This window comes from Bubalus bubalis, chromosome 14 (genome assembly GCF_019923935.1).
Source record: "Bubalus bubalis isolate 160015118507 breed Murrah chromosome 14, NDDB_SH_1, whole genome shotgun sequence".
NCBI classification, from domain to species: Eukaryota; Metazoa; Chordata; class Mammalia; order Artiodactyla; family Bovidae; genus Bubalus; species Bubalus bubalis.
In genome coordinates, this window is record NC_059170.1 from 18,166,575 (window position 1) to 18,182,103 (window position 15,529).

The following is a 15,529-nucleotide window of genomic DNA, read 5'->3' on the forward strand; positions in this document are numbered from 1 at the left end:
CATGGTGAGTGGTAGCAGATGACCCTGGGCAAGCCCCTTGAGCACCTTTGAGCCTCGGTTTCCTCATCTGTGAATTCGTCACACCTACACAGCCTGGGGACACGGCAGGAGAGTGAGATGCAGGAGAGGGGTGCCTGGAGCTGTGGCCGGCGACCAGTGGGGTGACCCTGTCAGGGTCCTTGTTGCAGGAAGGGTGATGGGACCAGGTGTGGGTGCACAGAGGCATCCTCAGATGGATGTCAGAGATGCTGCAGGGCTGGGCACCTCGTCCATGTTGGGGTCAGGCACCATGGGCACTGCAAGGGTGCCAGCGGAACGGGCTGGAGGGGCAGCAATGATGTGGCTCCCCAAGATTCAGGAACTCTGAGGACCTCATCCCAGCCCCCCATCCCACCAGGGGCCCCAGAGGTTCCATGGTTTCCAGCCCAGCTGGCTATTCCCCTTCTCTTCTTGAGCCTGTGTCACCAACCCCCCAGCCCCTTGGGTTTGGAAAGAGCTGGCTTTGGAGATGGATAGCACTGGGCTTTCTCTGCCTCCTCGGGCAAGTGGTTTCTCCACTCTAAGGCCGTTTCCTTTGTAAAAAATGGGCACAATCACTGCATCCAACTTGTGGGTTGCTGGGAGGACTGGATGAGGCAGGGGGTCACACTATAAATTGAGCACAGACACACAGAAGCTCTCACTGAGGTCCCTTTACCAGCACGTGGGCGCTGCTAGGTGGGAAGACTGGGCATTTCCCAACCCACGCCAAGCGTGGGTTGGTGGGTGAGCAGCCCTGACTCCAAGTGCCCAGGCTGCAGCCGTGGTTACTTACCCACCCGGGAGCTACGTGCAGAGGGAAATTGGGAACCAGTCGGAAAGCAGCAGGTGGCGTCACCTCAGGAGCAGGCGCTGGACCGAGGGCTAGCACACACATCCTCCGGGCACTCGATCAGAGGCGCTGGCGGAAAGCAGCGTGGGACGGGGCCCTCCAGCACCTGGAGTGACCAGGTTCTTGCCACCGGGCTCCTGGCACATGGGGAGGCACGGGAGCCTGCAGGAATGAAAGGGAAAGTGTTAGTCGCTCAGTCGTGTCCAACTCTTTGCGACCCCATGGACTGTAACCCACCAGGCTTCTCTGTCCATAGGATTTCCCAGCAAGAATACTGGAGTGTGTAGCCATGCCCTTCTCCAGGGGATCTTCCCGACCCAGGGATCGAACCCTGGTCTCCTGCATTGCAGGAGGATTCTTTACCATCTGAGTCACCAGGGAAGCCTCCCTGCAGGAATGAAGGGGGACGTCAATGAGGAGGTGGCCAGGGGTAATCCCGGGACCCTGAGACCCCTGGGTGGACCCCGGGGATGCTGGGGAAGGGGACACCATGGAGCCATCAGGATAGAAATGCAAGTGTCTGTACAACACCATCCTGGCTCACATGGGCCCCCACATTGTTTATTAGAGGCAGATTTGCATGTCATGCATATTTATGATGCTTTCCCCACCACCCACAGAAGTCCCACAGCAGCTGAGAAGTTGGGCTTCCAAAGGCTCCGATCCTCCCCCTCTTGCTTGTCCCTGTTTTTCCCTGGATGGGGGCGGTCAGGAAAGGGGCCAGAGTCACACAGTACTGAGTTCAAATCCCAGATGAGCCCTCGCTCGCTGGGTGACAGTGGGCAGGCAGCTACCCCTTTCCGAGCCTCAGTGTCCCTGCCTGTCAAAGGGAAATAAAAGTGCTTCCTCTGAGGGCTTCAGTGAGGATTAGGACGATAACGCAGGTAGAATACCTGGCATCGAGTCTGTGCCTGATAAAGGCTTGCAAGCTGGCTCGGTCCCTGACCCTGCACTTGGAGCAGGAGGTGTTGCCTCACCATCCCCAGCACCTCCCACATCACACGTCTCATCTCGTCTCACACGAGAGGCCCAGGGAAGCCAGGTGTCCCTTTCCACCCGCCTCTGCTGAGCAGGTGCCATGGTCCCGCTTGGATCTTTAAGTCAGCAGGAACCAGGCTCTGCTGGAGGAGAAAAGGCTCCCCCACACCCACCATTCCACACCCATGCTCCCAGGAGCCTCTGGGTCGCTCTGAAGGTTTCAGGGGAAGCCCCCGCCCTAGTCCTCTCAGCCTCAGGTGGAGCTATGGAGACACCGAGCTGACGTGGGAACATAGAATCCAAGGGGTGGGGCTGGGATCCTAACTCAGACCTCCCCCTCAGACCCAGGAGAAGGGGTCCAGGGGTCAGTTCACAGCAAGAATATGGAGAAAGGGGCAGTGGTCGGTGGAGGAGGCTTGTCTTTTTCTCCTGGTGTAACCAGGACCCTGGAAAGCCCTCATGCTCTCTAACCTCCCTATGTCTGCATCTCTTTTGACCTCATTTCCCCCTCACAGCCCTACAGTGTAATCTGCATTTTTCAAAGGGAGGGACTGGGGCTCAGAGAGCTTCAGGAATTACCCCCACTGAGGACGAGTCGGGGTATCTGATTTCAAGACCTGGCGCTTAACCCCACCCAACGTGGCTCTGCCTCCCCAAGTGGGGAAATCACCACCCCAGAAAAACAGGCGTAACCATCTGGATGAGAAGTGTTTAAATAGCAGAAAAGGAAAATACTGAACTCCAAAACATTCTGAATTAGCAGACACAAATTCTTAAAAGATTTCAAGATGAACCATGAGGCGTGAAAATTGCCAGTACATGAAAATCCAGGGCTGGGGAGGGTGTGTGCCCGACCACGCTGTCACTCTGAGCCAAAGTCAGCTAGAACCCAGCGTGGAAGGACAAGAGGGGAGGGCCGAGGGAGGGGCAGGGAGTCCCAGGGCTGGCCTTGGAGTCGCCCCTCAGCTTCCTTAATGAGGGGCAGGGGCAAGGCTCCTCCAGACTCCCCGCTTTACAACAGGTGGGAGAAGCACGCGAGACAGCTTCTGAGGTTCTCGCCGGTTCTGACGATGATTAAGATTCCGGTTCTTCCAACAGGGATGAACCCCCAGAACATTATGTTAAGTGAAGAAGCCAGTCACAAAGGACCACATGGTACATGATTTCACTTATATAAAATGTCCAGAACAGGCAACTCTGTGTGGACAGGAAGTAGATGAGTGGTTGCCAGTCGGGGGCGGGGGGGGGGGTTGGGAGAGGGTGACAGTTAAGGGGTTCATAGTTTCTTTTCAGGATAATGAAAAGGCTCCAAAGTGGAATGTGGTGATGGATGCGCAGCTCTGTGAATATGCTAAAAGCCATTGAATTGGACACTTTACATGAGTGAATTGTATAGTATTCTATAGAATTCTATATAGTCTACAGAATTCTTTATTGAATTCTCTCAATAAAGCTGCTAGAACAAACCAAACTAAAAGAAAGGTTCTGTGACTTCCCAATGGACAGCAGTCCTCTGGGAGGCAGGGGTTCCCTTGGGGGTTTTTCCACTATGGCCTGGGAAATCAGGGAGCATTTTTCTGAGAATTCCTCAACACAGAACCCTCCATCCCAAAGGCCTTTGCATTTGACATTCTCCTCCTCCAGGAAGCCCTCTCTGACCTCCCAGCCAGGCCAAGTCCCCAGTTCCTAGGACTCCCTCAGTTTCTCGCCACTTCTCATGTTGATGTGAGGAAGCCGTAACAATGATCACTGGTTGACACTGCTCCCTCCATCAGACTGGGAGCTCCTTGAGGGAGGACCATCATCACTGGCCATCACTGCCAACGCTCAGCACAGTGCCTGGCACACAGAAGGCGCTCCAGAAATGTTTCCTGATCGGACGAATGGATCAAAATGTCAATGCACGCTTGGTTTCTGGTCCTGGCTTCACCTCATTCCAGCTGAGTGATCCTGAGCAAACCTCCAAGTAACCTCCGAGAGTTTCAACATCCACCACAGAGAGCAGCCAGGTCATTAACAGGGCTGATGGACATGAAAGGTACTTCATAGAGCAGCTTCGGCCAGCCGCCCGTTCAGTCAGTGGACCCCCTCCTTCCAGCCACTCAGGCTCAGGCCCTGGAGTCATCCTCGATGCCTCTCCTTCCCTCACCCTCCCACATCCGAGCCCTCGGCCGCTCCTGCTGAAGCCACCTGCACGACGGACCAAGAGGCGGGGTGCCACCTGTGCTGCTGCCCGTGCTGTGGGCTCAGCCACCATCACGTCCTACCCGGATCAGCCACGTTCTCTCTTGTCTCCTGCTTCTGCTCTGGCTCCTGACACAAAAGCCAGAGGAATCAGGCTAGAACCCAAGCCAGAGCCTGTGCCTCCTCTGCCCTAGACCCTCCATGGTCTCACTTAATCTCAAGTAAAAGCTGACAGACCCACAGATGCCACAGGTGGCCCCCCCTCACCTCTGAATCTCCCCTTTACTCTTCGCCCACTCCCTTTGCCCCAGCCACTCTGTCCTCTGTGGCACACTTAGGCCTCAGGCCCTTTGCACGTGCTCTTCTCTGCCTGGAAAGTCTGTCACCTAGGTGTCCATGAGCCTATCCCCTTACTTCCTTTAGCTCTTTGCTGAGACCTGACCTTGTCAATGAGAGGCAGTTCAGCACAACAGTTAAGACTCTTTTTGTTTGTTTGTTTTTGGCCATGCTATGTGACTTGTGGGATCTTAGTTCCCTCATCAGGGGTTGAAACTGTGCCCCCTGCAATGGAAGCATGGAGTCCTAACCCCTGGACTGTCAGGGAATTCCCTCAATAGTTAAGACTCTTAACAGAAGAGCATGGACTTAAAATAAAAATCCAGGTTCTGCGAGTTATACAGCTGAGTGACTGTGGGCAAGTTTCTTAACATCTCTGTGACTCAGTTGCTTATTCCTATAATGAGAATAATTACAGCACCTTCCTCGTAAAGTTGTGAGGTTTAAATGAATTCAGTGAGCACAGCCTTGATGGCTGCCCAGCCACTCCACCTAACATTCCCAGTCCCTCCATGCCTTATTGTTCTCCTAGGCACGTATCACTTTATAACAGGATATGCAAATGAATGATTTATCCCAATTACACCCTGCTCCTCCCACTAAAATGTCAGCCCCGTGAGGCTGAGAGTTAGGTCTACGCAGCTTATTGCCAGGTCCCCAGTGCCCGCCACAGCACCTGCACTCGGAGGTGCTCAGGGAAGACATCACTCAACAAATGTTTTTGGTGCTGAATAAATATTTATTAGCTAATTGTCATGAGCTCTGGGTTCCCCCTCCTTCCCTATCACAGACATTTACTTCTCTCTCCACCCCAGCCTGTCTCATGGAGTGCCAGGCCTGCAGAACCAAATTCCCACCGGCAGCTCTGCCCACTGCCCTGTGGACACCTCACGCATCACATGTCAGGGTCTCTTCTGCAGAGACCCTGCCCTCTGATAGCATCATCTAACCAGGTACCTGGAACCAGCTCACCCTCTTTGATACCCAAGACGCCAGGGGGCTCCTGTATACCTTCCTCCTCTCCCACTGTCTGTCACACTCCCTTCTCTTTATGCCCAGTGAAAGTGAAAGTCACTCAGTCGTGTCCAACTCTTTGTGACCCCATTCTCCAGGCAGAACACTGGAGTGGGTAACTTTTCCCTTCTCCAGGGGATCTTCCCAACCCAGGGATTGAACCCAGGTCTCGCACAGTGCAGGCAGAATCTTCACCAGCTGAACCACCAGGGAAGTCCCTTTATGCCCAGAGTCACCCCCTGTCTGGGTCACCATGATCCCTCCTTCAGACCATGGAACTAGCTCCATGGTAGCCCCCTCCCTGGGTGCCCTGCTTGCTGTCTCCCTCAGTCCAACACCTTACATCAGTTGGGAGAATCTTTTCAAAACACAAGAGGAACAAATGAAAGCCTTCCTCTGTGAGCCTAGAAAGTCAAAATCCTTGTTGACTCAAAACAAACAAACAAACCAAGTAGGGGCTCCGGGTTCCCTTGTGGCTCAGCTGGAAAAGTGCGGGAGATCTGGGTTTAATCCCTGGGTTGGGAAGATCCCCTAGAGAAGGGAAAGGCTACCCATTCCAGTATTCTGGCCTGGAGAATTCCAAGGACTGTATAATCCATGGGGTCACAAAGAGTCGGACACAGACTGAGTGACTTTCACTTCACGAGCAAGGGCTTTTCAAAAGACTCCAACTCAGGACTCTTCAAATAATGAATGACCTCACCAATCTTGCCATCCCAGGCCTAGGTAAAATAGTATTTGTTGTATGAAAATTTAATTTACACAGAACCTTTTATCTCCATAAATATTTGTGGAGTTGAAATGAAAAGACAGTTTTTAAAAATAGCATTTATAGAGTTTCCTCATGCAACTGGGGGCTTCTCACACTCCCACATCTCATTTACTCCTCTCAGCAAACCAGGTTGGTGGTATTGATTCTGGTTTCCAGATGAGGCGACTGAGGCCCAGAGAGGGGAGGTGACTTGTCCCAAGTAGCACAGCACCCAGATTACCCCAGAGTCCTCCCAGACCCTGGAGTCTGTGGTCCCAGCGTGCTATCAGGGCAGAGAAAGGGTGTTGAGCCTCCTGTTCTGCAGCTGACTGGCTGCCACAGGCTCTGAGGCCCACAGAGCATGTGGACATAACCTATTTTCGCTTCCTGCCTTGGACTATGCAGTTTCCCTGCTCAGGGTAACCCTCATCAGACTGGTCAAAACCTCACCACCCTTCACGGCCCATTTCCAGCGTGGCGTCTCCTGCCTGCGCCCCCTTGGCACTGGGTCCCAACAGCACGCTGCCTACAATGGTTGATGGAGGTTTGCAATATGGCAGGGCCCTCCCATCTCTTTCAGTGTCCCTCCTGGCTGCTCCTCTACCTCAGGGGCCATGGTTCCTCCACCTCCCCTGTCGGCTTGTCCTCCAGCCCTCAGTCCTGAATCCATATGATCTCTCAAGTCTCTGTGAGGCCAGCCCTTGCCCCTGAACTTGACCAAAGCTCATCTCCCCAGCTGCCTCCCAGGCCTTTCTTTCATGGGCCCTTCAGGCTCCCACATGTGAAACAGACCATGGCAGCTTCTACCCTAAACCTGCTCCTCCCTGAAAATACCATGATCCTCCCAAGTCCTGAAAAGCTAGAAAACTGGCCATTGTTCTGGACCCTTCCCTGCCCCTCAGCTCTCTGTGCAAGCCCTGCTGATTCTGTCCTTAAATGTCTTCAAACCACTGATGCTCTATACACCATTCCCCTGCACTCAGTTCAGCAGCCACGGGCATTTGAGCACAAGCCACCTGTCCACCCACACTCTATCCACCCATCCAGTTTCCCAACCTCCACCAACTTCTACTCTCCCGTTGACTCACCATCCATTGACACCACCCATCCTTCCATCCACTCACTCATCCACCCGTAATTTACCAAGACCTGCAATGCTCCAAGCTATGTGCCAGACATTGTGATACAGAAAGGACTTAGGCCCGGTCCTTGGCCTCAATGTGCTCACTCTAGAACTGGGTCCCAAAGGATAAACAGGACTCTGTGGAGCGCTAAGGAGAGAAGGGGATGAACAAGGGCACAGGCATAGGAAGGAGACATCTGGGGTCTCTGAGGAACTGGACCAGATAGGTGGGGAGTGACTCAAAGTGAAGGCAGAAAGACTCATGGAGGCCAGCTCTGCAGGGACTTTCCAGACCAGGTTAGGAGTCTGTTGGAGTGGGTAGCCATTCCCTTCCCCAGGAGATCTTCCCGACCCAGAAATTGAACCCTGGTTTCCTGCACTGCAGGCAGATTCTTTACTGCCTGAACCACCAGGGATGCCCAAGGGAGTCTGTACTTTATTCAAAGCATATATTCTGGGGCCTGGGGTCCGTCTCCTGCTCTACCACCTCATAACTGTGTGACTTAGAACAAATGTCCTCAATGTTCCCCATCTGTAAAATGGTAAGAACAACATACCTGTTATAAAGAGATGTTGTGAGGAGGAAATGAGTTAATGCATCTGCATAGTACGTCCCTCATACTATGTGCTCTGTCTATATACTTAGCACAGTGCCTGATACATAGAAAATTCTCTGTAAATACAGCTGCTAGTGTGTTCAGTTCAGTCACTCAGTTGTGTCCGACTCTCTGTGACCCCAGGGACTGCAGCACGCCCATGGACTGCAGCGTGCCCGACTTCCCTGTCCATCACCAACTTCCAGAGCTTGCTCAAACTCATGTCCATCGAGTCGGTGATGCCATCCAACCATCTCATCCTCTGTCGTCCCCTTCTCCTCCTGCCTTCAATCTTCCCCAGCATCAGAGTCTTTTCTAATGAGTCAGTTTTTCACATCAGGTGGCCAAAGTATTGGAGTTTCAGCTTCAGCATCAGACCTTCCAATGAATATTCAGGGTCGATTTCCTTTAGAATTGACTGGAAGCCCCTTGAAATGATCAGGGCCCAAGGTAACACATGGATGTGCAATTTCTAGGCATTGATGAATGCTGTCCAAGAGAACTCTCTGCAGTGATGGGAATGCTCTCCCCTGCACTGTCCAATAGAGGCCATGGGCCACATGCAGCACTGAAAGCCCAAAATGTGACAAGTGAAACTAAAGAACTGAATTTAAATGAAATTTAAATTGAAATAGTCCCAGGTGCTTCGGGGCTACCCTATTGGACAGCACAAAAAGATGGCATTTAGCATCCTCAACCTCGACACGGCATTTCTGGACAGTCACACTGCTGGAGCCACAACTGATAAAGCATTTTGACATTTCATTGGAGAGACTTCTACCATGCACCAGCCGGTCCCTGCTTTTACAAGCAGAGGCTACCCAGCACCCTCATGTTACCTGCTTCTCTACAAGCCAAGGTCATTCAAGAACTCCTTGCCAAGTTCCTGCTCTGGGTCAGGCACTGAGCCAGCCACGGAAGAATGATGCGCTTGTCCCCACCCCCAAGGAGCTCAGGCTGGCGGGAAGGGACATGTCCTTCCTTAGGGTCTGTGACTGAGGGGAATGGGTCCAAGAGTGAGGTTTATATACATCTGGGAGGACAGGGTGACTCACTCAGCTGGGAGAGTCTCTGAGAAGGCTGCACGGAGGAGAGACACCGACAGGGTGTGACAGCTCCTTACAGTTTGCAAGGCACATTCACATCCACAGTCTCATCTGCTCCTGACTCTGGTCCCACGAGGGAGTTCAGGCCTGGCCTGGTTTCTGGCTTTCTGTGCCCTAGATTCACATCAGCACCTGTTTCTGGAAGGAACCTAAGCTGGGCCCCAGCCCTATGCCCTGCCACGTGGAGGCCAAGACCCCACAGCGTGTAAGGCCAGAGCTTCCCTGAAACCTCCATAGCAGCTTCTCAGGGAAGGTTCACCCAAGACCCAGCCAGCTGGTGCCCAGCGGGTTTTCCATCCAGGATAGGGAGATCAAATGTTCCCTAAATCCTCCAAAGGGCCAGTCTCGTAAGTCCCTAAACTTTCCGGCAACTCTGATGGGACCTAGGGGCCCCCTCACTGGCCACCTGGTCTCCTCCTGGCCCCCTGACTTTCGGAGGCCAGGGAAGATCTTCATTTTAATGTCATTTCCTCATAATCCTTTCATTTCTCTTCTGTGGTCTCTAGGGCCCGCCGCCATGGCCCCTTTTGCCTGCCCTACTTTTCCTTTTCTGAATACTGGGAGGCGTTTCTCTGCACTTCCTGAAGGTGCTCCGGCCTGGAGGACCCAGGCAGTTCCAAGCCTTCCATCTTCCCCTGTTAACACTGAACCCAGGTGATCTCTCCTTCAAAGCCTCATCCAGTCTGGAGCCCCTGATTCCTCATGGTAGCTTTGGAGCAGAAGGCAGGGGACACTGCGCCCCACAAGCAGACATTTCTTGAGCCCCTATCCTAACCTGTGCACACAGATTGGCTTAGTCTGGGTCACGTGCTCTATCCCTGGGTTGGGGAGGTAGAGAGTTTCCAAGCAACCACATGGCTTCCCAGTGAAAATTAGGGCCTTGCACAATGGTGGAAAAAAGACAGCAATGCAAGAAAAGCAAAAGTACATGTCCCTATAAAAACTTGTACATGAATATTCATAGCAGCATTATTCATAATAGCCCCAAATCCAAATTTCCATCAAGCACTGAACAGTTAAAACAAAATGTCATATGTCCATAAGATGGAATACTACTCAGAACTAACAAGGAATGAAGTACTGATATGTGCCACAACGTAAATGAGCATAAAGAATATGCTTTCTGACTTATTTCACTCTGTATGACAGGTTCTAGGTCCAAAAACAAATATTGTATATTAACGCCTATATGTGGGATCTAGAAAAATGGTACAGATGAACCTGTTTGCAGGGCAGGAATAGAGACGCAGATGTAGAGAGAATGGACGTATGGGCCCGGGAGGGGGTGGGTGAGATAAAGTGAGAGACTGGGATTGACATATGTGCACTGCCATGTGTAAAATAGATAGCTACTGGGAACCTGCTGTATGGCACAGGGAGTCCAGCTTGCTGTTCTGCGGTGACCTAGAGGGGTGGGATGGAGGCACGGGAGGGAGGTTCAAGACGGGGGTGGGTATATATAAACGCATAGCTAATTCACTTTGTTGTACAATACTGTAGAGCAACTCTACCCCAGTTTAAAAAGACAACAACAGACAAACAACATGCTAATTGGAGGAAGCTAAAAGCTAGATGCAAAGACTACATATTGTATATTTCCATTTATAGGAACGTTCCAGAAAAGGTAAAAACTAGAAAGCAGATCAGTGGTTGCCTAGGGTATGGGATGGGTGTGGGAATGACTGCAAGTGTACACAAGGAAACTTTGGAATTGTGGTAATGATTGCACCCTATAAACTTACTAAATCTCATCAAAATTCATAAGATAACTAAACTCTGCTGCTGCTGCTACTGCTGCTAAGTCGCTTCAGTCGTGTCCGACTCTGTGCGACCCCAGAGACAGCAGGCCATCAGGCTCCCCCGTCCCTGGGATTCTCCAGGCAAGAACACTGGAGTGGGTTGCCATTTCCTTCTCCAATGCATGAAAATGAAAAGTGAAAGTGAAGTCACTCAGTTGTGTCCGACTCCTAGCGACCCCATGGACTGCAACCTACCAGGCTCCTCTGTCCATGGGATTTTCCAGGCAACAGTACTGGGGTGGGTTGCCATTAACTAAACTCTAGGGTATGTAAATTATACCTCAATAAAGCTATTTTTGAAAAAGGCTGATGGGGGCAAAGGGGATACTATGGCTACCAGCGTCCACACAGAGGATGGTGGTGTCGCTCACTAATCAGGACGGGGAGGCAAGGGCAGGCTGGAGGGCAAATGCCAAGGTGCCCCTGGACATGCTGAGCAGCAGGTGCTTCTGGGACTCTGGGAGTCCATCCAGGAGAGCTCCAGGGAAAGGTCAGGATGGAGCTGGAGATCAGGGGATGGTGGGTGTTCAGGAGGACACTGAAGTGGGGGCAGCTGATGAGTCCCCATGAGGGAGTGTGGCTTGAGGACAGAAGGCAGACAGCACAGAGCCCTGAGAAGCAGAAATATTTAGCAGACCAGCAGAGGAAGGGAAACCAGCAAAACCTCAAGAGGCAGCAGCTAGGGCAGGTATCAGAGGTCCTGCTGGAGTATGCTGATGGCCAGAGCCTGCGGGGCTGAGGACTGGAGATGCGGCCACCTGGTGAACCACTGGAGATCCCAGTGGCCTTGGTTCCAAGAAGGATGACCATGGAAAGATGAGATGTGATCCAGGCTGCAGTGGGTGAGGGATACAAGGGGTCAGTGAGCGTAGTCAACACTGTTGAGAAACTCAGCTGGGGATGGAAGCGGGGTGGCCAGGGGCAGGGCAGAAATCAAAGACAAGCAGTGGGCGTGGTCTACACTCGTGTTAGGTGTGCAAGAGGAGGAGACGCGGGTGGGGGCAGCCGCAGCCACTGTGAGCTCCGTCACCTTGCTGGAACGGAGCCGCCTGCCTGTCACTGGCGCCACCGCACCCCAGTGAGCCGCCCAGCTGCTCACACTGGAGAGAGACGGCTCCTCCCGGGGTTGGCTCCCAACCTACGCAGGGCACTGTCCACTGACCAGGACAGTGTGGTTGCATCTCAAGTGTGGCCAGCCTGGGCATGGAGGAGGCAGCATTGAATGGGGCAGAGGACAGCTCTTAGTCCCCGAGGCATTGTTGCTCTGGCCTTTTCTCCTGACTCCCCAGCAGGGTCCTGGCCCATGGCCTTTTCTCCTGACTCCCCTACAGGGTCCTTGGCCCACTCCCAAATTCTGGGAGCGCTTTGGGTGATATACCAAGTGGGCAGGGGTTCCCTGGCCGTTCAGTGGTTAGGACTCAGGGCTTTCATTGCTGTGTCTGGGGTTCAATCCCTGTTCAGGGAAACTAAGATCTAAAAAGCCAAGCTGTGCGTTGGCCAAATAAATGAATACATCAGGTTGGGGAAAAAAACGTCAAGTGGGAGAACTTGCTCGGCACCACCTTCACTTTATGTCTAGGCATGGCCTCCCACCAGATAACCCAGATGCCCATCAGCCTAGGGTGCTGGAGACTGGCACCTGTCAGCCTCCTGTTTTTCCATTTCTACAGTGTTCATCTGGTGGTTCAGACAGTAAAGAATTTGTCAGGAAGATCCCATGGAGAAGGGAATGGCAACCCACTCCAGTACTCTTGCCTGGAAAATTTCACAGACGGAGAAGCCTGGCAGGCTACAGTCCATGGGGTTGCAAAGAGCTGGACACGCCTGAGCGACTGTCAATCACTTGCTCATAGTGTTCCACTGGCTCCTCCCCACAGCCCTGAAAGATTGTCATCATTATCTCCCCTCTGGCTGACAAGGAGAAAGAGACTCAGAGAGGTTGGGTGGCTCAACTAAGGTCACACAGCAAGTAGCAGAAGTGAGTTTGGTACCTAGGTCAACCTGCCTCAAGAGCCTGCTCCCTGTTCCCCACTGACCCTTGACAAAGGGTGGGGAAAACAAAAGAGAAGGGCAGGAGGGGCGGGGAGGGGAGGACAGAGTTCAAAATGGCAAGTGGTGAAACCTCAGCTCTGCCCCAGCTCCTGGGGTCAGGGTGACTCCTCGGCTGTACAGTGAGCTCTTAGGCCCCTTGTGGCTGTCACCTGCTGGTTCTGTGACCAGGTGCTTACTGGAGATACCTCTGTCCTTTATGGTGAAAACAAAAAATGCCCCTGTGAAGGTCAATTGCAGGGAAAGGCCATGCGGGCCAGGGGAGGGGGCTGGGGGGAGCAGAAATGGCCTCCTGTCTCAGACCTGGCCCGGAGGCTCTGCACCTGGGGAATCCAGCCAAGCCCGGCCTACACGCTGCCTCAGCACTTCGCTGGGACAAAGGCCCAGCCTGAGGTCTTCTTGCCTCTCGCAGGAGCTGCCCCTTCTCAGTCATCCCAGCAGGACTTGTCACGGCTCTGCATGAGTCTCTCCTCTTTCTCAGCTGGGGCCTCCCTGTCTGCATGTCCCCTCCAGGGAAGCAGCTCTCCAGGCCAGCTTTCTCCTGACCCTTAGCTCCCCTGCCCACCCCTCCTCCCTGCTTCCACACCTGCCGCCCCCCTGGAGTCTCATGGCCGCCCCAGAGCCTCCACGGGAGATCCCTGAAGGATGGCTCCCTGGTCAGGGAGTCCAGACCTTCCGAAAGGAATCAGAGGCCCAGAGAGGGTAGGTGCCTAAGCAAGGTCGCACAGCAGACAAGGTGGGGGAGGGGGAGGGAGGGACGGCAGCATGAACCTGGGCTTCCTGATCACCCAGCTCATTCCTGTGGCCCTTTCCAATAGTTTTCATGACAGAAAAGATTTCATTCTTCTGTACATCCTTGTGTTATAACTTGGACCTGCAACCTAATTTTCAGTTCACCGGACACATTTCCAGTCGCTCAAGTGTTTCTCCCCAAAGTGACCATGGCTCAGTCCGCTTTCTGCCCACATGGGTAATCTCATACAGCTTTGTGGTTTTTTAACACCGTCTTTCTCTCTGCCCCTCCCCCTCCTCTTCTCTCCCTCCCCACATTAAATCCGTCAGGAAATCCTGTCGTCCCCACCTCCAAAACATCTCCAGAATCCAGCCACGCCTCCACCTCTGCCGCCTGCTCCCAGCCACCATCATCTCGCTCCTGGGTCAGAGCTGTAGCCTCCCCAGGGCCTCCCTGCCTCCACTCTTGATCCCTTCAGCCTGGTCTCCACGCAGTAGCCGGAGGATCCTGTTAAAAGGCAAGTCTCTGCTCAAAGCCCTTGCTTGGGGCTCTCATCTCACCAGGAATGAAAAGACAAAGACCTTGCCTTGGCTTACAGGGCCACACACCTCTGACCTCGAGGAGCCCTCACCTCCTACACTCTCCTATCAAGAACCCTCTGTTCCCCCTGTACTGACCTCCCAGCTTTTCTGCCACAATCCGTACCCACCCCAGGCCCTTTGCGCTGGCTGTTTCTACCACCAGAAGCACTTCTCCTTGGATATCCACACATGGCTCCCACCCTCCCTCACTTCCTTTAAGTCTGTGCCAAACGTCACCTCCTCAAAGAGACCATCCTAGACCTGGACCCCCCAGTCTAACACTACTCTCACTCTCTATCCCTTCGTCCTGCTTTATAGCACGCATCGCCACCCAGACTGCAGTACTCATATCTGCTGGTTGGTTCAATGAGTCCCATCCCTAAAGTGAGCCCAGGAGGAAAGACAATATCCCTTTTTCCCACAGATGTATGCGGAACCCCCAGTCTGGTGCCTGGAACATAGAAGGTGCTTAATAAATACTTACAGAGCACATGACAGAGTGAGACCTAGTACCTGCCTTCCTGTCTTGTAGGGTTTCTGCCATTTATAGCATCGTTACAACGACATGCCAGATCCTGCCAACTGGCAGAGCTGGCACGAGGCTAAGGGTGATGCCAGCGGCAGCAGGTGCTACTCGCTCCTCTGTGCCACGTAATCAGGTCCCCCTAACTCTGAGAGCTCTTTTCTATGATCCCCATTTTACTGAGGGAACTGTAGGCTCAGAGAGGTGAAAGTACCTGTCTGAGGTCAGATGGCCAGCATGCATTAGAGTTGGGATTAAAATTTACATCTGTTGGGCCCACAGATCCCCACCACCAAGGCTAGCTGCCCTGGCCTGGCATCCGAACTCCCAGGTCCTCAGGGTTCCTGAGTTAGGGGCTCATGGTGCTGCCAGGTAATAGCAGGATGAGGTCTTCCTGGTGAGAGGAACAGTGCCCCTCCCAACCTCAGGACCAGCCTCTGGGAGCAGCAAAGTCCTCACGCCCAAAGTAGGAGGAGTCAGGCGTCAGTGACTGCAGCCCTTTTTGGCCTCAGCAAAGGGGAGATGGAACCCCTAACACACATCACCTCCCTGCCGTCTGCTGCTGGGGCACAGAGTCATCACCTACTGTATGCAGAGGTCTGTGCTGACCCTTGTGGGAATGAAGGGATATCACCAGCCACTCCTTCCCCACCTGCTGGTGCTGTGGGCAGGCAAGCCCCTTGTCAGTCATCAGAAATAACAGGTGAGTAATATCAGGTCCATTTTACAGGCCAGGAAAGTGAGGCACACATTTTTGTCAAGCACCTGCCAATCCAGCTATTTAATACTTAAAAAAATGTACTGTATTTTTTCAAATATTTCTCCTTTATTTATTTCAGCTGGACCATGTAGCTCTTAGTTCCCTGACCAGGAATCAAACCTGCA

The 15,529-nt window shown here is 53.0% G+C and overlaps 1 protein-coding gene across 5 annotated transcripts in view; it reads right to left on the minus strand.

The window, feature by feature from the left end:
• Positions 1-1,017, minus strand: part of DLGAP4 (DLG associated protein 4) — a 143,879-nt gene extending 142,862 nt beyond the window's left edge. For 2 of the 5 annotated variants that reach the window (XM_025263510.3, XM_025263508.3), the window contains exon 1: positions 815-998. The gene's annotated coding sequence lies outside the window, so the exon portion shown is untranslated. Of the gene's footprint in view, positions 1-814 lie in introns of all 5 variants that reach the window. The other 3 variants (XM_025263509.3, XM_025263512.3, XM_025263511.3) reach the window with 3 other exon arrangements.
• Between the last annotated feature and the right edge of the window lie 14,512 nt (positions 1,018-15,529).